Genomic DNA, 22315 nt, shown 5'->3' on the forward strand with positions numbered 1-22315 from the left:
CAGAATTTCCACAGTTATTAGGACAGTACTCACCTGTGGATGGCAGGAGGTCACAACTAAAGGAAGGTGGAGTGTTTTGATGAAGGGTAATCTTTAAGAAGACAGGGGCTCTACTGAAATAATTGTTCTGAAATCCTGGATGGGGAGATGTCAACTTCTATCTGGGGAGTGGATGGTAAAGCAAGGGAGAAAAAGCCCTCAGAGCCTGGAGATTCTCATTCTCTCTCTGGAGGTTTAAGATACTGTGTGTGATGAGACTGCATTATTACTATAATTGCAGATTCAAAGATAATCTGCAATTCTAGATGAAAAAGTGAGAAAATCTGCTCTAAAACTAAATGATGGGTCAAAACTATTAAGTACTGGAATATCTTTCTTGAATCCTTTAGTGCTCTACTTTGATCTTCTGTGGTTGTTACAGTGACATCACTCTGAACAAAGCCTGCCTTACACTCTTCTTAACATCTTGCCCTTGGGTCCTCACTTCAAATGTGCTGTTCTGAACTCATACTTGTATATATTTGACTTAATGTATGAAACAAGTGTGCTTGAAGGTCAGACTCAACTGAGGTATAAACCAGGGCTACTCACTCTGAAGCTTATGCAAGTTCTGTCTGCTTGTATCCAGAGCAGATCAAGCCTCGAAAAGCTTGACCTTTATTTTCTCTTTCCATGTGACAGGTTCTCTTCTTATGTGACTAGTTAAAGATTTTTTTTTTTGGGGGGGGGGATTCAAATAGCTATCAGAACAGTTTGATAACTAAGAAACAAAGTGAAGGTTTGGTTATTTGCTGAAGTATGACCTGAAATCTCTCTTCCCAGTTTCCTTTGTAATGTGATGGTGAGAGTCTTGCCTAGAGCAGTACTGAGGCATGAGGTACAAGTAAATTCTCAAAGTAAATTCTGAGATCCATTTTGCTTGATAAATCTACAGCATTTTAGTCCATTCATTTAAATGTTGATGCTATGGACATAACCTGTTTTACAATGTGGAATTCCTGCTTATATTTATTGATACAATGTTCCCGAGAGCAACAAAAGGATGATGACCCATTTCAAACTGAGGCAACTCAGGAGTCAAGCAATCTAACATCATTCTGGTTGATTTGGAGTAGTGACACACCACTAATTTATTGTGCGCACACAAAAATAACAAAAGAGATGCTCTTGATTGCATTACTCACTTCCTATTTCTAATTTAAGAAAGTGTTAGTAACAGTGTTACACTAACTGTTGATACAGTATTAGCAGGAAGAAATAAAGTACAATGCATTGTAGGAGTAAGGAGTGATACAATTTTCCTGTGTGGGTTGGTGAATGTATTTTTTTTAAATATTCTGATTACACAGACTATGTATGATTAGCTTAGTGCCAGTTACAGGTGTTTTAACACCTACCTTCTCCTGTTACATGGTTTCTGTCATGACTGTCATATTGTCTAATCACTGCAGGGATTGGCATAATCAAAATTCTTGGTTCCTAGGAGTAATTTGGGTGATTTACTTGGATCAGTTGGAGGTCAGGCTTTGTATACTCTTTCCCTCTGAAAGCAGAAATAATCTGGAAGCTGACATTTATGCTTGGGCCTTCTTTCCTACTCTCTGTAGTAAGAGAGCAGACATATATAAGCATTCTGTCCCACATCTATTTCTGGCATTTGAAAGTTTGTTTATTGGGAATTAGGCCAAAGGTGGTAGTACTGACATGTTTTCCTTTCTGTAGCTTGGAAAGTTTTTGATAAATTGTGTTTAGCCAGTGAAGACTTCAGCTATTTCTATGTTCCAAATGTGCATTTGTTGTGCTGTTGTTTCCTGAACAATAAAAGAAATAATGATTTGAACTGAGTTTGACTCGTCTCCTTAATAGCTAAATGATTTGGGATTGACGTGCCAACCCACTGGATTTCTCAGAATTGCTTAGGAGCAGATGAGTGCAGGGTGTACTGCATCAGGTGAAACCTTACTTCTGTTCAGTATCACCAAGAGAATTTGGGTAGCTGGGAGAGAGAAGAGAAACATGAAGCAGCTATACTGCAGTTCATAGGAAGAGCTGAAGTGGTGTCTACAGATGCAAGTGTGTATGACTTAGAAACATTTCAACCTGGCTCAACAATTTGAAGTTTATTGATGAAAAGGAGCGAAGGTCAGGGCTTGTGGCATCAGAAGGCTGTAAGCATCCCTACATCCACCATATTGAGCACTAGTTTCGTGTATGTGAACACTAGCAATGTCAGGGTGGGTTCTGGTAGAACGTGTGGCAGCGCAACAGTAAAATACAGTATGAAAGGACAGTGCTAATATGAGTGTGGAGACTTGGATGGGATGAAATGGCTGTGCCTCAGGAGAGCAAGACTAGTTGACATAAAATCCCAGAGAACTGCAGTTATGTTACAGACTCTTGTACAGCTCTGTGGCTGAAATGTTTAATGATGCCTGAAGCCAGTCTTTATTCTTATCAGGAGAAAGCCTTGCAAAACCTGTATCAATGACTTTATAAAACTCTTCGCTATCCAAGAGTGAGTAAGAAGTTGGCAGATATTTATATAAGTTATAGTAAGAGTAAATGCAGTAAACATTTGTGCTGTCCCAATATTTTCCATCATGCCAAGTGCAGAAATATTTCAAAAGGCTTGCATATAGTACACAGAACATGCAACAACTAATCTCCTAGAAAACAAAAGCCTTAGGAGAATATAGATGGTGTAGTTCATAAAGCAATGTATTTTCTTGCAGTGTGGAATCTAGTCTTCGTGTGCCTACTCAGCTGCACAAAGCAAAAGAATAGCAATTGGGATGGCTTGGATTCACTGGGATATGTTTGAAAATGGGTTCTTAATTCCTGCCTCCTCTCTGTGGTGTCTAATTCTCTGTCCCAAGGCAACCTGAGCTATGTATGTGCTCATCCCTCAGCTACTCAACCAGTGAGGTGCTCTAAACCTTCTAGTTTTGCCTGGATCCAATTGTCAGAGCTTCCTCTGACAGCCACTTAAGATACTTCAGGAATACTCTCTCAAGGCAGCCCTAACCACCTGGGAGAAAACAATGTCCTATGAATAGCATTGAATGATTTGAATAATCTCAAATTCAGGAGGAGTGCAAAGTGGGAAGGACATTTGTTAGTGGGAGTTTCTGCTTTTTTTTTTCCAATGGCATTCAAGTAAATGGTTACATTCTGTGTTTGAAATATGATTATACTGGAAAAGAAGGGCCTGTGAAGTCAATCTTGTCTTACACATGTTTCCTTTAGGATGACCAAGAGACAGGTGCCAGGGAGGGATTTATGTATGGAGATGTTAAAATCTGTGACCAGTCATATCTAAATTGCTTGAACATTCTTGGTAAGGGTCTTGAAAAGTAACTCAGTGTGCAAGAAAAATTAGTTTTTTCTACTTATTTTTTTCCACACATAAACCAAATTCTGGATGCTCCAGCGACCTGCTCTGTGGTGCTCATACTGCTTGACCTGGCTGTTTTTATATTGTTTCTGTGAAGAGTTGCCCAATCTGTTGTCATTCAGTCCTGATTTAGGAGTTAGCACATAGCTTTTAGGAATATGTCTCTGTCTCAGTGTGTGGGTTTGTTGTAGCTTGTTTCCCCTGGAGGTCTGGATATTCTTCCTCTTTCATATTACTTTGTTGCTTCCAATGTAGGCTTTAAGCAAATGTTGCTTCTGTGAACATCTGCTGGTTTTGTCTTTGTTATGCTGTGCTGTTAAATAATCATCAGGAGTGCCGAGGGCACATAGGATAGGCACCTCTCCCATAAGGTTTTATAAATAAATACTTATAGAAAAGACAGCTGTGGCAATTCCCCTTCTCTGGTGAATCTCTTTTCAAAGCTGTGGATTAAAAGAGCATTGCAAATATTCAGCAGCAGGGATCATGACTCTGAGGACTAGTGCAAAAGAGTCACATGTGAACTTCTAAGCCTGCATAAGTAACCTTCCAAAACACAAGTTGAGAAAATAATAAACACTTACATTTTGTGCCTCTTGCCAGCATGGGTAGAAAGTGCCTCCTGTCACTCAGAACAACTCTCTGAGGCATGAAGAAGGCCTGTGTGAGCCACTGCCTTCAGAAATGTTAGAAATTCATGTCTGTTTTCTCTGAGACGTTTGAAATAGTACTGCAGAGACTCAAGAGATGTCTGTGTCAGAGCTGCAATTTTAATTTACTTTTGAAGTGTATGAGGAAATTACCACATGTCTCAGTTCCTACTGGTAACAAGGATGATAATATTCTTCTCTGTCTTGTAATAGAGTATCAGACTGAGGCCATTTGTGAGTAAATACCCCAGCCCTTCCAAGGGCAGCTTAAGCAATAAAAATAGAAATAAAAATAATAGGAGGTACACAATCTCAGTATTGATTTTATATTCTAAATAAGACTTACCTGTGAAGACAGATGAACTTTTATTGAAAGGTATAAAACTTACCTGAGAGACAAACAAGTAGATTTGACTGCAGACAATTGCTTTCTTCCTATAAAACTCTTACATCATTGGTTTTATAACTGTATAAGCTCTCAAACCCAGCTCATTCCCTATTGTCTTTAAGCTTTGTGGAAGATCAGTAAGGGAAATGATCACAAACTCAGAGATTTTATTATTGTGCTCCAAATTTTGCTCGCTCTTTTCACAGCTTATTCCAATGTGATTCTGGATGTCAAAGGCTGATGGAAACAAGATAAATTATCCTCATGCAGATGTTCTGAAACTACTCCCCTAGTTGGTAAGTATGATGCTTGATATTATCTTAGATTCTTCAGACTTGTTTACTGGAATGGGTATTTCATTGGAGAGAATGTCTCCTTTCCACTCAATATTCATCACTGATTTGAACTAAGCAATCCTGACTCTTCACTGTCCAGCTATCCACCAGCAAAGAGCATTTCTTAAGGAAAAAAAAAGTCTGAGGCAGTATTTTGCAGTGGTGAGGCAGTACAGAACCACAAACCATCAGAACAGCTTTTCAAGTTAAGTCCTGTCGTTTTTTATCAGCCTGAATGACTGAGGAAAGCAAAGGGCAAAGGAAACTGCAGTAACTCTTCAGCTCTATAGATGTCACCAGCCTTTCACTCCAGCCTTTTCTAACGGTTCTATGGTTGGTACCTACCTCCCTTTAGCCACTTTGTAGCCTCAGAGGGACTGTTTGGATGATGAAAAATGGAATAGTACAAATTAAAAGTTGCCAGCAATGAACTGTGCCTGGACAGTAGATGCAAAATGAAAAGTCTAAACAGTAACAGTATTTTTTTCTGTTACATCTTAAGCAAACATACTAAGAGTCAGATAACTTCATAGATTTTTTTTTCTGGGTATTGTCAGCTAAATCATTTTTTTTTAAAAAAAAGCTCAGGAAATATCCTAGTTTATGGAGATTTGCAACATTCTGCCTTCTCCTGGCATTCTCACAAATCCAAATCACATAACTTCTGTTCACATAATATCCACTGCAAGCATGCACTGTTCTCTCAAGCTAGGAACTTTCCTACAAAGTGGCAGGGACGGTTACAAAAGAAAAATAAGTGAGAAAAATGGCTTGCTTATATCCTTGCAGAGAATGACTTAGGTCTGCTAACACATTGAATAAGGAGGAATGATGTGAGGATGGGGCAAGGTGGGAGGGGAAAGAAGAATAAGAAGATGGGATTTTGGAACATAAATGCAAACTTTTTAACCAAAAACTCTCTTGGATGTTCTACAAAAGCACCATAGAATTTCACTTTTGATTCTTTTGTGGAGGAGCTGTATATGCACTGGAGAGGGTGTTACTATATGGCATGTGTCCCACCACCCATCTTCACTTGATGGTATTGAAGAGATATTGTCTTCTGTAATCAGATTCCTGCTTAGTGCTTGAGCGCAACTGATCTCTATTACATGTTTTGCTAATGGAGAGAAGTACACTGAGGACAAGTTTGTGCTACAGTATTTGGCTAGAGTATTTGCCAGCTGGAGGTGTGGGAAGAAGGAGAGGAAAGCACCTCAATGTAACAAGGCTTTCAGAGAAATTTCTTTAGTCATATATGAAATAGCTGCAAGGGACTTTGCCAGCATAGCTAGAAATTGGCTATGATTTTTGGAGGCAAGCCCTGGCTAAAGAAATTGTGCTTAGAAAATGTACACTCATCAGTCCCAGGAAACTGTTTTGACATAGGCGTTGTTTGATCCCTACCAGAGGCATTGCTGAAACTGCCCCAAACAGTGATACTTACCTTAAAGTTCAATTAACACATGAGGAGTGAGATTGAGAGATCAGAAACTGAAGTTAGGACGGGGACAGGTGGGCTGTAGGGCCTGGTTGCTGGGATCTTTAAGCCAGTGGTTTGTCTATGAGATGAGAGAGTTGGCTAGCGCACTAGTTAGCTTTGACCACTGTACAGAGCAGGACAGTGTTTGTCTCTTGGGTTTTGAGCATGTTTTTCAAAGTAGAGAGGGTAAAATAAATAGGAAAGAAAAAAGGAAGATTTCTTCAGAATTTCCATTCTCTTAACACAGCTTTTAATATATTGCAAAACTTTTTAAAATATACCTCAGTGTTGAGAATACAGATTAGATGAGCTGGTAATGATAGTGCAGTTATTGTACTGTTAATAAGTAATCTTTCATGCTTTGGCTTTTACCTTTGGATAGAGCCATATCCTAATTTGGTATATCAGGATGTATTGCACTGTAATCTCACCAAAAACAAAGCTGTTATGAATTTACGCTGGTGTGAAAACTTAGACTTTTTCCCTAGAAGACATGCAGTAAAAATAACATATACTACAATTCCCCGAGTAGCAGATTTTCATATTATCTATGTTCACTCAGAATTTGAATCGTGGAGACTGAATTTCACATTTTCCTCCTGACCCAAAACAAAAGCCTCACAGCTGTGTTTGTTGCTGCTTGGTAATATATTTTTCCAGGAAAACACAGCTTAAGCTTAGCTCTACTGAAATAGCTGGTTGTTTGTGCTTAATAAAAGCATACCACTGTCTGAAAAGAGAGAAAGTATGTGCCTATGCCAGGGAACTTGCTGTTTAACTCTGGTGTAGTGCAGTAGTGTGTCAAATATGAATCTGAAACAATGTTTTAAAATCCTGTTCAGGGTAAAGAAGATGGAAAACTAGAAGAGTGTGATGAGGAAGTGCTTAATTTGGGTTTGTGATTAGATGCACAGCAAAACATTTTCTGTTCAAAAAAAATTCTACCACCTGAGAGCCTGCAGATGTTCAGGCAGGAGTAGAAATGATAGAACAGAAGTCAATTTTCTGCAGCACTGCATAACTGCAAGAGTAATTCATTCACCATATTGTCCGTGACACATAACTTAATCCATGAAAGACATTATGGATTTTTATTGGATATTATGTACATTCTTGTCTTATCTCAAAATTGAGAAAGACTCAAATGCTTTGGGACCCTCAAGCTGTGGGTTTGGAAGGAGTCAACAAGATCCCAAGTGCTTTCAATGACTTTAAAGAGGGGACAAAATGGCCTAGTGATTTTAAATGGAGCTTGTTGGTAAACAACAACAAAAAGCTAGTTGTCTTGTTGCATGTAGTCCAGTTAGGAGTCTTGAATAAGAGAAAACTTCTTTACTTGGAAGTTGACAGAGCATTGAAACAAGCTGGCTAGAGAGATTGTGGAGTCTCCTCTGGGGACATCTAAAACCCACATGTATGCTTTCCTGTGCAACTCTAAGGAACCTGCTTTACCAACAGAGTTGGACTAGATGACCTCCAGTGGTCCTTTTCAACCCCTACAGTTCTCTGATTCTGTGATCAGGTTAGTTTAGTTTTCAAGGCAATGATGACTGGAGATGGCCTTGGGATATGTATACAGGAGGTTTAAAAATTGTTTGTAGTCATCCATATATTTAAAAGGCATAAGAAAATGAGCTTTATAGTAAAAAGAGTTCTGATCCACTCTTATTTATGAAACTTATGGACAGACAAGAAGGCTTAGATATTTCTGTGATGTGTTGAGTATGTAATTGAAAAAGGAAGCTTTATTTCACATAGTCACACCAGTACTGTTCTGTAACACAGTTTTAATTGACATAAAGGGAGATTCATTTACATATCCATTGCATTAATCAAGATGAGATGCATTGCAATGAATACTGAATGAATAAAGATGAAACACCAAGAATAAAATGTCACCATTTAACAGATCTCAGGTCTTCTATTTATTAGACTATTGGAATTAACTGAACGAGTGCAAACCTTTATAGCTTGTGGCATGTCTGCTTTTGCCTAAAAACAGTGAAGTGTAAGCACAATCTAACCCATTTGTCTCAAATGGTTTACCTAGTAATTGTTCAAGAAATCTGCTGATGTTCTCCAAAATAGTTTTGACAGTTACTGTAGCATAGGTCCATCTTGCACCATGTTTCATTAGAGGTAAGTATTTCTCTGAGGACACATGGGCAAATATTTACAAACTGCATTAGTTGTTTGGAGATAAATTTGTTTTTAAAATTATTTCTTAAGAAAAATAAACTCACAGACTATTCTATCTGGAAGAAATTGCATACAAATAATCTGTGATTATTATTTTTTATCTCCCAAGGCCATACCATACTTTACTGCAGGGAGAAGCAAATTCTACCTGAATATGCACCAGTTTGCTAGAAAGTAGAATTAAGCAGAAATGCATTAGCGAAACCAAGGTGTTGGGGTCACAGATTTTGCCTGGGAGTCAGGCTTAATCTTGACTATCCAAAATCACAGTGCATAGTAAAGGTATATTTATTTCAAAAACAAAATTAATTTACTTGTATTGTAACCAATTCAGATGAGCTAATGTGAATTTCAAATGACATGATTGTATCAGCAGATGAGTTTCAAAACAATGAACTTTTTATGGTGTGTTGCAAATATTTACACCAGAAGCTTGGTTTGTACACCAACTTAAGAAACAATAATAGAGGGCCCAAATCTCCCTTCATTTACTTTGACTGTTATAGATAAACAAGAATTGAAGCCAGATTGAGCGTGTGTATTCTTTAATCACAGATCAGGCTGCTGTCCTTGCAGTGAGCTTGCAGAACTAAAACACAGCCTGCACAAAGCAAGCAGCCCGTTAGGGCTCAGAAGGCTGAGAATCTACTGCTTCCCTTTCTGGTCTGTTCTAGGGGTTAGTCATTCTCTTTCTTAAAAATGTGTTACTTATTTCCCATCTGGCATCCAGATATGGGAATGTATGTCAGAATAGCTTTACTGACTGTACTGTACTACTCCGGATGAGAGGAAAACCAGACCTAAGATGTGTTTGCCACTGGTCCTGGGTTAAAGAGCCTGTTAGTGCTACAGTTCTGAGCCAGCTACTCCAGTCAGTGAGCTGGGATCTTCATTATTACCTTATTAATTTCCTCTGTTTGTTCCACTAAGTGAACACTGGTTCTATGAGTCAGCCCTTACATGCGTGTTCTATGCACTCTTTTTTTCCCCCCTTCTCCTCCAGTGGAGAAACATCACAAGTTACAGTGAGTGGTGCAAGGTCTGCCATTTCTGCAAGCAGGGCAGGAGGAGCTCATCCTGCCCACAAGCAAATTATTCCTACTTTGTGAAACTCAAATGCTCATGCAAAAATGCGAGCAAACCCACCTTGATCTGCCTCAAAAACTCCTGCTGAAAGCTATCAGTTATCCAATATGGAGATGACATTTTTAGACTTCCAAAGGTCTAATCTACCCTGTCATATAGGGTCAGTTAGTGTATATCAGATCAGGAAGTTGCTGGAGAGTGGCAGATTTTTTTACATCAATAATTATATATGAAATTGTCTAGTTAATAATCTTTTAACACTTGTCCTACAACATGATTTTGTGATGTTGCTTTTAATCTTGTAATTACATCGCCACCTGGTGCCTGCTAGCATCATAGAACAAGCTGCTGAGAAGGCAGTGTTTTTATGACAATTTCTGCAGCAAATGCTGTGGTGTTGATGTAAAACATTGGGCTTGAAAGGTATCTTCTGAGAGGAGCAGGATGGGCAGAGTCCATACCAGAATGCTGGGTTCCCAGTGCCTGATTTTGGAATGTGCTGGTTGATATTATCTTCAGTGCCATTTGTGAAACAGGTATAACCCTGTAGTTTACTGCAGTGGTGGGAATCCTGGGGAACACTGAGGTGGAGGCTGCTGCTTCTGTTAGCACTATGTAGTATAACGTGATGCTGATCAGACCATGGGCAAAAGCATCACTTCTTCATCTTGATGCTTGAGAAATCCTGATTTTTTTTTTGAATACTCTTCAAACACAAAAGTGTTCCTTTCCATTTATTTTGTGATGGAAGGGAATTGAATCACTAATGAAAAGCCAGATTCAGCTTCCTTTAAAGTGAATTTGTTCTTGATGGTGGGGGAACACCCACAAGGTTCCACAACTATGACTTACTCTTGGCTACATTGCACACATGGAGACAGAAGTGGGGAAAAAGACCTTCTGGACATGCTGGACAGATTGCACCAACAGATGATTTTTATTTTGTTTCATGATTTGGGATCACTTCCTTGCAGGCTTGCTACAAAGAAGACTATTTCCATGCCCTTTTATGCTGTGAAGTCTGTGTGCACACCAACTTGGCTGAAGGAATCTGCACTGCTGTGACTCAAGGGAGTCCTGGAACAACTTCCTCTTCACATCCTTTTTGCACACTGTCTTGAGGGGAATTCTTGTGGACAACACCCAGACACCATCCCATGCTGTGCTGTCCAAAGTAGTTTCAAAATTGCTTTACTGTGTAGAAGGGAACAAGGACCTTGTCCACAGCCATTTCCAAAGCTGCTTATGCTGTGCTATGTTTTGTCAGAGCTTTTGTGTCCCAGGCGTAATGGAGGTCCCAGCTCATCCTTCTACCAAAAAATGGGTGCTTCAGGCAAGAGAAGTGTTCTCCTGTGTCTTGCCTCATACTGCCACCACCAGAGCTATGAGGTAGGGAAGCCAACTGGGCAATGTTATGAGAGGGCAGTGGGGTGGTTTGTTAGAAGCACAGAATCATAGAATGGCCTGGGTTAAAAAGGGTCTCAAAGATCATCTAGTTTCAACCCCCCTGCCACAGGCAGGATCACCAAACACTAGACCAGTCTGTCCAGAGCTGCATCCAGCCTGGCCTTGAATGCCTGCAGGGGATGGGGCATCCACAACCTCCTTGGGCAAAGCTAGCATCAGGGGAAGGTGGGGCAGTTTAGAAGTTTAAGGGAACAAGAAGCCCTATGGATTTTTTCCTAGAGAACTGTTTCCTAACAGAAGGATGAGGCAAAGCATGACAGAAGAGGGCTCATTAAGGCAGTGTGGTCTAGAGTAGAGGGATTAATTTGGGGAGAGTGGCAAATTGAATGCTCTGGGGTCATTTCAGAGATGATCTACTTCTGAAAACAGTGCATGATTTCCACATCCCACATTTCCCCTTCCTCACAGAGTATGATGCTTCCATGGGGAGGAGATGGCAGGACAATCTATTTCTGCCAAGACCATTCAACATTCAATGATCTCTGATTTTTGGCAGTTATACCAGCTACGGCATCCCCATGGATACAGGCAGATTTTACTTCTGGATGCTGACTACCATGTTCATAGTGATGTCTCTTACCATTCTCCAACATGGTCCAGGAGAAGGAAATGTACTTCTGAGACTTCCTGTAGTGCATCTTGCATAAGTGTCCCTTCAGATACTTGGCTGAGGAGAGCAGCCACCCTTGGACTCACCTCTGATCATTTCTTCATACCCTGGTCATTTATTTATGCCTTATTGTGGATAGAGGTCAGTGCTCAGCACTTCCTGGTTTCCTGAAGCCTTTGGTACTCAGCAAGTAACTCTGTCTCACCTAGCACGGCCTGTGTTTAACCAGGAATGTATCTCTAGGAATTGGTAGTCCTATCTGGTCCCCAGACCTGGATTTCAGAGGTGCAAAGTACTTGCAGATTCAGTTAACTTTGTTTGGAGCTGCTACAGTTCAAGAGCTTAGCTGTCAGGTTCCTGATAAATAACCCAGTGCAGCCAGCCAAATCTGAGCTTACATTCATCAGCCGAGTTAAAGGCATTAGTCATATTGACACCAGATGAGAATCTGGCCCTAAAATATTTGTAAGGCAAAGAACGGAAAACATGGGAAGCTTTCATAGATATTCTGTTTAATGTTTTGTAAACCTTCCTGGTATGTTGCTAGGGGAATTTTAATACATCAGTGCATTTAAAGTAGATCTCAGCGAGGTGTTTGAAATCGGATCCAATTCTTCCCCCACCCTGAACTTCCTTATTGTCACCATTTCAGCTCTCTCCTGCCTGGTAAAGACCCTTCTGCTGACCCACTTCCTGCCTGTGTAGCAGTACCAGGAACTGCACAAGGAATCCTTGTTTTACTTCACTCTAGACGCTGACATTGCATTTTGCAGCTAGCTGGGCTTCATCTGGGAGAGTACAGCTCTTGTGTTTCCTGATGTGAGTCAGTTGTGAGGAAAGCGTTTAACCTTTTGTCAAAGGTTAAACATATAAAAGGGGAATGTGAAGCTCTTGTATTCCTGTTATTGCCACATTAAAGAGAGCAGCTTCCATGGCTGAGCTAAATCTAACTTTTTTTTTGTATTTCTTTCTATATCTAATTCAAAGCTGCAGTTTACTGCATTTGTTAAGGAAAGTATGTTTGAACAGGGCTGTATGATAAAAGTCATTCACTGACTGTTTCCACTGTATTATTTTCCTCTTAATGATCCTCTCCGTCTTTATTCCCTCAACTCTGAATGGATTCAGAAATGTTTGGACCTTTCCAAAAAGGTCCTTTAAAATTATCTGTTTCTAGAAAATAGAAACGACTTTGGAGGAAAATAAACTGCAAACGTGCTTGTGCTCCTAACATTCTATTAGTTCCTACTTCTTCTTACTGACATGATATTTTTTAAATCCATCTTTCTTTACTGCTTGACTGAGTATACTGTTTTATCTGTAATTAACAAGGTTGACTTACCTATGCTACTATGATCACAAACCTCTTCCCTCTGATTAAATAACATATTCTTTTCTATTTGCATGACTCTGTTACAGAGCTCAGCCTGGTTTTGCTGTGTATTGACTGCTTCTGTGGTTTTGTAAAGTATAGGAACACAGCTATTTTTGTTTAGAGACAATTTTAGTGGTGACCTGCTTGTGATTCTGCAGCAGTCATACCACTGATAGTTTGTTAATGCTTGGCTTTATGCCACAAAATAACCGAAGGCAATAAGTTGACAGCAGTGCCCTTCAGTCCATCCTCTGCAGGGACTCAGGTGTAGAAAACTTGGCTTGTGGCAATGCCTTGTTATTATATCATCTCCTCTTCATCTAAAGACCTAATGAGGCAGGTAAGTACTCCTATACATGGATGTTTGCACAAACCTTTTAAACTTCAGAGAACAAATACCTTCTTAACATCTTGAAGGTACACACATTTTCAAGTGCAGTCCAGAATGTTTTTTCCAAGAATACCACTTCAGGTCCTAGGAGTAGTGTAGTTGAAATTACACTGCAGTAATATGGCTCTTTGCTGAGAGCCAGACTTCAATAGGGCTGTTACTTGAGATCTGGCAAAGTGTTTCTGTATTATGCTGTGAGCAGTGCCATGGAGAACTTCCAGTCTCTGTACAGGTGCTGCTTTTTGAGGAATGAACAGACCCCAGCTAACCAGTCCAATGTCTAGAGACACAATCAGAAGCTGATTATAATTCTTGCATGGCTTAGCAATGGCTTTAACCATTAGCTGTCTATCTGCATGCATGGAAACACACAACAGCCTCTGCCTCTCAAGTATTATTATCTTTTCCATTTTACAGATAAGAAAACTGAGACAAAGAGTGGTCAAGGTTATCCAGCAAGTCTGCGAGAGAGCAAGGGATGGAATCTACTGTAACCACTAACTGCAGGTTTGCTCTTGAATCTGTGTTGCTGAAGGCCTCCATCCTGGCAGAAAGTCAGATTTCTTTTTTTCACGGCCTGAGTCCTTCTGCAGCTCTAGTATTGTGTTGTAAATGGGCAGCCCTGTACAACAGTTTTGCCAGGCTGTAAATATATAGCCTTGAAAGGGAAAGGAGGATAAACAAAAGATAAACAAGAAAGAAGAATGAGAAACGTTATTCCCAAGGGAGTGTTCCTGACAATCTGTTAACTTCTTATTGGCGTATTCATAACCACTTCCAAAGAATGTCACAAACTCATAGCAAAGTAGCTTGAGCTTCTGTTGATGAATTGAAGGAAATTCGTTCTAAAGAAAATACATCACATGAAGTTAACCCACAGTACTGGATCAGCCAAAAAAAACACCACGGAACAGGAATTCCTTTAATTTAACAATACCGTAATCTCATTGCAGGCTGAGCAGTAACATTACAAACTGCACACACAACACCTTTCTTTTTAGCTGAAATTTGGCAGTGGTGAGTTTTAACAGCAACACCCCCAAATTAACCTTAATCTTCAGCTTGGATGATCTTTTTTTCTTGATTATGTGAGTTTGTGTCCCTATGTTTTATTTCCAGACATAAATAATGAGATATTCAAAATATACTGCAAAACAGTTCAAAGCTAGCACAGTAAATACTACGTTGCATGAACTGTGGAGGAATGCCAATTTTTCATTGCTCTCCTCTATGCTTCAGTCACTCTAGTTCTGTCTCCTGCAAAGCCATCTCAGTCTGGCTGTACTTCCCTTAATTACATTGCGTTCTTTGAAAGGACAGAAGTAACTGCTGTGAAACATGCTGTCAGAAATCTATGCACCAAATTCCATTGGTTTTTCTTTTACATCATAATTAAATGTCACCTGGTCCAAAACTAACTCCTTATGAAGCTAGATTAAAAGAGCTCTGTTTGGTGACTTCCTCACACTCAGAAATTGGTGGTGATACAAAGCAGATACAATACAGAAAAAGCACAGAGCAGCTGCATGGCAATCACTATAGCTTCTGGCCTGCAGTAGCAATTTGATTTCTTCTGTGTTCCTCTGGAGTGCTCTGGAGAAATAACCCTGAGTGAAGATCTGTAGCACACACTGATCTGTCTCCCTGTGCCCATGACAGCATACATAGTTGGCCTGCTACAGAAGAAATTGCTGCATATAAACGCGTGCAGTTCCTGCATGTTGCTACTCTTGATCTTCTGCACTTCCCTAGCTCTGAGATGACAGCCAGTGATGCTGTCATACACTTGGACTCAGAATTCATCTCTCTGACTCAGTGCCTGTTTTGGTAGTGTAGTAACACCAAGCTTTGTAGGTTAATGGTTCAAGGTGCTATGCAATTCTACAATACAGTTTCTGTGATACAAGCAGATTTTTGGGTAAGGAACCAGCGAGAGGAGCAGGTACAGGTAGCTTAAGTGAGTAAAGGGATTTTTTTTCTTTCTCTCTTCTCTTAAAACTCTCTTCTGATCAACCAGATCCTCAGATGCTAGATGAAGAAAGAGAAAAGATGTACCAACCAAAGATGGTCCCAAAGGTATTTTCCTTTTGTAAATCTCAGATATGTGGAAAGCTGGCTCAAGCAGTTTGGAGGGAGAAGGTTGCTAGGATAACAAGATGTAGGCAGTTAGGAAATACAGTAGAGATGGGAGAAAAAATGAAGGCCAATAATTGATAGAGATGATGAAAGCAGCCTAAGATACATGTTTCTCATTTTACGTCCTCTGCGTTTAACTGTTTAAACTTTTAATAGGTCTGTAATTTCTTTACTCTTAAACGTAACATCCCCGTAATGGTAGGTTTCCAACATGTTAACCACTAATGGCTTACCTACTTTCACAGTAGGGCTGTTCTTCTACCTGCCAAAGGAGTCTGGTGATATGGATTACAAGGAACCAAAAGAACAAAGATCAGATATCAGACTGAAAGTGGAACGAGGACATTACATATTCCATACTTGAACCTACTCTCATTTTTGCTGGATATATAGGCTTCGTTGCTGTGAAAAAATTCTACTTAGGTCAAGAGGAGTATACAGGAATGTTATTCAGCCCTAAGTGTTTGCTGATCCGGATTCTTAATGAAGAAGAACCTCAAATATTCTAAAAGTATATAAACAAACAAACAAAAAACGTGTGAGGTTGTGTGAAACTCAGTAGAAACTTTTGCCAGATAAGCTAGAAAGTGGCACTGCAAAACTTTATCTGCAATGACAATCTGAGAAAATAAAGAGCAGTGTAGAGATGAGGTCTGATACTGAACCTGAGAAGACTCATAGAAATTTGGGCATTGCCTGGGAAGTGCTCTTGAATGTTGAACTTTATTTCTAAGTATGCTCTAAATTCTCTGTATGTTATTCTCCAGGAGTAAGTCTGGAATGAGGTTTGTATTTCAACTTCTTTCAGCAATACTGTCAGGAAAGAGTTTTTGCACTGTGGAGAAAAAGAATGGCCTGCCCATGAGCACAATGAGATAAATGAAGGCACAACCATGCCACAAACATGGCATTGTTTATATACAAAAATAAATCAGTTTTAGTTGACAGAATTAAATTGCAGAACCTTTTCACCTGGAGTTTGAGGGTCTCTGTCATCTTAGGTTAAATCTGGCTCTAAATATCCATCATAGATCATGTAATTTGACTGCAGGTAAGTGGGAGACATTACCTTGCTAAGCTATGAAAAATTAGAGACCAGTCCTGACCAGGACCTTTACCAAACAGTTATTTCCTATATGACAGTAGGCTTCACAGGGAGAGGAGTCTGTGAAGCAAAGCATTAGTTCAGTTGACATTCTTCTAAACTGTGCTGGCTAAAGCAGAGCCTCCATGTTCATTTATCTTAAACAAATCCAACTTTTCCACTCACAGCATCTGTACTTCTACATCTGTAGCCACAGACTACTAAAACACTGTACATATTTGTTAGTTATATGAGACTTTTTTCTTCCCCTAATGACAGAGGACAGTTTCAAATCTATTTTAGAAAGGACGATGCTTTGGAATTGGATCTGAAACAAGATAATCTGGGCTCATTTCCCAGTTCTGCCATGTACATCTGGTAGTCTTTGGGCAAGTCTTAGCTTGGTCTATTCTGAGCTACGCAGGACAGGAATCTTCTCATTTGTTATGCATACATGCAGTGCTTAGCACAAAGGGGACTCCAATCAGTCTTGAGCAACCAGTGAACAGATGGTAATAAGTTGTCAGTGTGAGTAGGTATTCCCACTCTTATAATTTTTGTAGCAAATTTAAACTCACAGAAAAATCTTGCCAGCAGTCTAAAATCAGAGATATGTGAAAGAAAAACTAAAATATCTCTCTTCCAGCTACAGAATGTAGGAAAGACTTTCCACAGTACGAACAGAGACATATGACTTACAGAAATGGAGTCAAGAAGTCTTTAGGGCCAGATACTTCCTTAATCTCTCGTTTGCAATTCCCTCAGATGAGCTTTTTACAATTAGGAGTTTCCCAATTTGGCAATAGCTTTGCACTGTCACAGTCAGAGATGACATAATGAACTACTCTTACGCATATTCTGGAGCTCTTCTGAGTAAAAATAGTGACCCTCAGCTTTAATCTTCAGAACTTCGCGTCTCAGTGCAGCTATTCCGATGACAAGGGTGAGTCGATCTGGCCAAGGCAGGAAACAGATGCATCCTTTTATTCTTAACATAAATTGTTGGGGTTTATTTTTTGGTTAGCTGCAGTCCTAATCTCACTTTTGATCGAGTGCAGAGGAAAAGAGTAATTAGTGAAGTATTAGTGTTATTATTATTTCCTGACATTAACTCTCCTTGCTACTGGTCCATCCTTTTCTCAGGTCCAAAAAACGGTGTGTGAGTTTAGCATCTGAGCAGCATTTTTACTGCTGGTCTCTCTCTGTGCTCTGAAGTAACACTCCACTCTGAGGTAACGCCACATGCACTCTACTGAAGTGGTAAAAAAAAGAAGAGTAAAAGTAGTAACAAATACTGAATGTGGTCGCAGTTGCATACATACAGTCTTGTAACAGTTTAGCTTGTGCAGCAATGAGAATGTATTTAATTAGTGCAGTCTTTCTTGAAGAACTGCTTTCCAAATGCACCATTTTCTCTGCACAGCAAATATATGAAATAACAAGTATTTGGTAGTTTATAGCAACTATATTACTGCATAACAACATACAATAACAAATATAGATTAGCATGACTATTTGATATTAAAATTAATGACATTTTTTCTCAACATGGCTCTGCATGGTACAAAATCACTATGTCACCAGGTAGCTGAATCACAGAAAGAGATGGGAGGAAGGAAGTCACCCTCCATCTTCTGAAGCCGAGGCCTACAGGTGAGTGCAGGAGTTTATTCTTTCCCAGTGCCTTCCAGGAGCACAAATTCCTCAGCGTTTCTTATACCTCATTGCTTTCCCTATTGCAAGAAGCCTAATTGTTGCATCATTTGGGTTGTGCAGCAGGCTGGACAAATGCGTCCTTCTTTCTTAACATCTGGTCTGGATAGATACCCCAGGGACCATGAGGAGATATAGAATGTTGGTTTTTTTTCCCCCTCTCTCCTCTCTCTTTTTTTTTCCTCCAGCTATTACATAATAGCTGATTTTTGGCTGCTGAAGTTATCCCTGGTGAAATGTTTTAGTTCCCTAAGCAGTCATGATAATACTTTAGACCACACTGCAAACATTTGAGTAACTTTTTAATACAAACCTGCTGCATATGTACTTATTTAGTTACTGTGGTCGTAGTTCTCAGTATATCATAACTCTACGGCATAAAGTAGTTACGAACATATATACCTCCTGTATATTTCAATCTCTTAAGAGACTGATTTTGAAGGCAAGATTTTCAAAGAAATACAGGGTTTTATTTCAACTACATGTGTATTCAGGCTGACAACCATCTAGAAGGCAATTTAGTCCTTTTCCACAAGTCTCCAATCTTTCTCCATCTTATTTATATCTGTTTTCATTGTGATTATCTGCTTTCAAGATATTTTGGCACTTGATTTAACCTGAAGTTGCACGTTAGGGTCATTATAGCCACAGAGGCAAATTCAGTTCTTATGTGTTGGGGAAAGTCAGTGTATCAGTATGAACGTATATGCCTGCAACATTTCTGAATTTTCATCTCCCAGCATCGTGCCCAGACACAAGCTACTGCTCTATTAACGGGCTGGGAGCTCCAGCCTGCATGTGACAAAGTAGGGACTGCACCGCAGTAGCCTTGCTGGGCATAGTACAGCAATAGCCTCTCCTTAGAGGCATTGACTACGAGGGTATCTCTCTCAAATGATATGTGGATATTTCCCTCTCCTAGGCATCTAGATGAACAGAGACAAAACTTGGAAGCTGAGGGGTATCTGAAATACACCTATACGCTACTGTATAAATATCATTTCTTAGAATGCTGAACAGGGAAGAAAACCACCCTCTGCCACACTTGCTCATGTTTTGTTATGTTCCTTGCTTGGAGTAGCATTGCAACTCGTAGTTAATCTTTCCCATCTCTTCTGTCCCCATGGAAACTTTGTATTGCAGAAGATGATGACACAATGTGATACAAGTTGCTATATTTGCTCATGCTGGCCAACAGGTTCTGTACAGCCTCCAGATTTTTCTTCTTCTCCCTCCTCTTCAACAGGAATATTGAATATGAAAATTACACTGATTTCAAACTCAGGCTCTTAAAGCAAAATGCACATCTTCTATTTTTATTGGTGTGTTTAATGAAAAAGATATTTAAAATAATGTAAAGTAAACAGTGCAACTAATCAAAATATTTTAGTTTGGGTAACTGAAGCCAATCCATCTAAACCGATTCAGAAGGTGTATCCATACTGCTCCCATCGCTACATCAGTACTTTAATGGGAGAATGCTGATCTTCCAGGTGAGGCATATCTAAATGACAGAATGTTGGGGATAAGAATGAGCTGTTACGTTTTCTATAAGCCTGTAGCATTAACAGCATTCACAGTAGTAGTTTGGGCTGTGATAACGGGCTGATGCAGATTGGAAAGTCCTAATGTTACATCATCTATGGTGACTGAAAGTAAAAATTCTTGAAATGGGTGGAGAAATCCCTGCCATCCTGGAATGATAAATGCTGGGAAAGCTCTCGTAATTTTACTGAAGTGCCAAAAAAGTAAATGTTTTTCTATACAGAAATCTCTTAGACCTGCCAGTAGCTGAATTTGGTTATTCTTGTATTGATTTGAGATTTCTATTATTTAACTGAGCATTTGTAGACAGATGGCCTCTTGTAGTGTTAATAAAAACAACTTATGTAGGATTGTGTAGTAATTGGGGAAATACTGAGGGATTAGGAAAGAAGATAGCCTGCCAAAACCTAGTTTCTGTTTATACGGAGTTAATTCCTTCTTACAGCAAATTAAGTCTTTTTTTCTTTTTTTTCTTCAGGCATGTTCAGTTATTCTGATCATGTAGAGCTAGTTTAGGATTCTGAGAAATGGAGGTTTGTAGGTCAAACTCATCTTTCCGTGATGCTTCAGTAGTATAACAAAGAAGAGGTGAACTGCAGGTATATACTTTAAGATGATTTCAATATCTGAGCTACACATGCCTCTGATCCTGTGCCACACTCTAAAATGCTATGAGCTCAGATGACACAAGAAACGCTGTGAAGGGATTCAGTTCTAAACAGAGCTGACCAAAAGAGACCTGAATGGGAAATTTGTGTCTGTCATTTTTTTCTCTGTGTATTGTTCCCCCATTCTACTTTTTGCTTTGTACTGTAGCACCAGTTGAGATTTCATTTAAATCTTTGTCACAGCTACAACCCATTCTTATTTAGTAAAACGTAAATAAGGAAAACAGTTGCAACTTTGATTACAAAATCAGTGTAAGTATTTGGCAAACTTTACAAAGATGCAATATTTTAAACTTGTTGAGAATTTAGACATGAAGAAGCTCTACTTTTTCAATAGTGTCATCAGTTACTCCCCTTCCTTGTAAGAACAATATTATCAGCTTTCTCTGCCTTAGATTTTTAGGTGACTCTTGAATGAAGATACAAAACTGAGCCTATGGATCTGAAGCATTTTGAAACGCATTCATAGGCAAGTGATTTGCAGCAGGGGGAATACAGGAGCCTCCCCAAACTTGCTTTGGTGAAACATTTTATTAGTCTTGACCACAGAGATTTACAGGTGTGGCTGTCCACACCTACACTGATCATCTGCACAGTCTTAAAAATCAATGCTACTGCAATAATACTGTCTGCTCAGCTTCTTGAATCACATGGGCTTCAATATGCTAGCCAAATAGTTTTCTGTCCATAAACGGCTAAAGGAATCTACAGTAACTAGCTCAGATGTTGTTAACCTGTTGATAGTTCTGCTTGGCCATCTGAAACACACCAAACTGTCTGCCGCTTCATGGCTGTTTTGAATGCCACTTCTCAGTAACTGCTCTGCATTGATACTTGTGCTTAACCAAAAGCAGCTCTCTGGCCTAAGCAGTGCTTCTCCTCTTGGCTGCTGACATTGAGACAGAATGCATCCTGTGATGAAAGGAAAGCGTGCACAATGCAGTTCAAAGTATCAAAACTGTTTGCTGAGCTGGCAGGAAATTTAATTTAGCACATGGGACTTAATGCTATGAAGATTAAATGTTCTTATTCAGATGAGAAAGAAAGCCTTGTGATTGCCTTATCAAATGAAACATGTGTAGGATTTCCAGTCAGCAGGCCATAAAAACACTGATATAGTTCTGCACATTACAAAGGTCTTTCTAGTCCTTCCTCTTGCTCTTCTGAAAGTGTTTTAGCTCTGATGGCGTGATTGACTGGTATAATCTCATTTAGCTTTCAGTTTACTGTATCACTGATACCAGTTTAACTTTATCTTCAACAGTGAAAAATGGGTTGGATGCAGACAAGGGAATATGAGACCAGGGCAGGCTGAGAAGTGCCTTCTCTTCTGCTTTTTAATGTATTTCAATATAAAATTCTCCAGGTTTTCATCAAATGTTTAAATGTTTCTAATATTTACAGATCTGAACTAACTTTTGAAGGAAGAAACATTTTGATTTTTGGTGAATTTTGTTCCCTTCTCTCCCCCCATCCCATCCCAAAAAATCAGATTCTAACTACATACGTGCATTACAAATTCCTATGTTTTTATAACCCAGAGAGCTGAACTGCAGATTGTTTGATACTGGATGAAACCTGCTGCAGAGACACTGGAAAAGTATTAATACATGCTTAGCATGTTGTTTTTCTCTTCTTTCTTCTTTTGTTCTCTAGACTTCTGCTACTGGCTGCTGCCATGGCCATTGCTGACAAGATAGTGAGCTAAAAGGAGATTTTGTTATCCTTTAGGTCTCACCTCAGCATAACATGAACAACTGCCATGGTAGTGGAGCTGTCATTACTTGACTA

The 22315-nt window shown here is 39.4% G+C and overlaps 1 protein-coding gene across 5 annotated transcripts in view; it reads left to right on the top strand.

Annotated features, from left to right (window-relative positions):
* Positions 1-22315, top strand: part of PTPRJ (protein tyrosine phosphatase, receptor type J) — a 119139-nt gene that overhangs the window by 12472 nt on the left and 84352 nt on the right. For 3 of the 5 annotated variants that reach the window (XM_046941364.1, XM_046941367.1, XM_046941365.1), the window contains exons 2-5: positions 4639-4728; positions 13796-13885; positions 17742-17830; positions 18183-18251. The gene's annotated coding sequence lies outside the window, so the exon portion shown is untranslated. Of the gene's footprint in view, positions 1-4638; positions 4729-13795; positions 13886-17502; positions 17831-18182; positions 18252-22315 lie in introns of those variants that run through there. The other 2 variants (XM_046941366.1, XM_046941368.1) reach the window with 2 other exon arrangements.

This window comes from Gallus gallus, chromosome 5, assembly GCF_016699485.2.
Source record: "Gallus gallus isolate bGalGal1 chromosome 5, bGalGal1.mat.broiler.GRCg7b, whole genome shotgun sequence".
NCBI lineage: Eukaryota > Metazoa > Chordata > Aves > Galliformes > Phasianidae > Gallus > Gallus gallus.